This window comes from Aotus nancymaae, unplaced genomic scaffold (assembly GCF_030222135.1).
Source record: "Aotus nancymaae isolate 86718 unplaced genomic scaffold, 86718_ANA_hifiasm-v0.15.2.pri h1tg000014l, whole genome shotgun sequence".
NCBI classification, from domain to species: domain Eukaryota; kingdom Metazoa; phylum Chordata; class Mammalia; order Primates; family Aotidae; genus Aotus; species Aotus nancymaae.
The window spans coordinates 92,223,646-92,224,457 of record NW_026988425.1 but is presented as its reverse complement, the minus strand read 5'-3'; the positions used below and the strand labels follow the sequence as shown (position 1 = coordinate 92,224,457).

Here is an 812-nt window from a genome sequence, read left to right as displayed (position 1 = left end):
AAAGTCTTCATGTAAATACTAAAAAATACATCTTAATTGCAGTTATCAAAACTGTCAAGAGAAAAGTTGATTGTAATAAAGTGCATTTGACACCTTTCAGACTGAGCAGAAAAACTTAGAAGAAGGAGTAGCTGTGCATGAACCACAGCTGGAGGACCACACTCTCTTCTCAGGCATCTTCCTGGACTATTTCAGATATTTTCATCCTTCGTTACTCTGACCCTTCACCCCTCAGAATGGAATAGTTGTGTTCACTTTGGCAGCACGTATACTAAAATTGTGAAGGATACAAAGAAAATTTTCATGGTCCCTGAACAAGGATAACATGCAAATTCATGAAGCATTTTATATTTCTTCAAGAGAGTAAAAAAACAACTCACGGAACGGGAGAAAATGTTCACCAACCTTGCACCCAACAACAACCCTCTTAAAGGCCTACTATAAAGAGTCTTTAAGAAATGTAAACAAACAACTCAACAAGCAAAACAACAACAACAACAACAAAAAACACTAAAAATGGACAAAGGACATGAACAGACACATCTTAAAAGAAGACATACAACTAACCAATAAACATGAAAGAATGATCTAAATCACTAATTATCAGAGAAATGCAAATCAAAGTCACAATGAGATATTATCTCATACTGTTCACAATGGCTATTACTAAAAAGACATAAAATAATGGATGCTGGTGAGGCTGCAGAGAAAGGGAATACTTACGTACTATTGGGGAGAAATGTAAATTAGTTCAGCCACTGTGGAAAGAAGTTTGGAGACATCTCAAAGAATTCAAAACAAACTACATTTTG

At 35.2% G+C, this 812-nt stretch overlaps 1 non-coding gene across 1 annotated transcript; it reads left to right on the top strand.

The window, feature by feature from the left end:
- The first annotated feature begins 247 nt into the window (after window positions 1-247).
- On the top strand, window positions 248-355 carry LOC135274981 (U6 spliceosomal RNA). The gene has a single exon (XR_010342717.1). It is a non-coding gene; the product is annotated as a U6 spliceosomal RNA (small nuclear RNA).
- The last annotated feature ends 457 nt before the right edge of the window (window positions 356-812 follow it).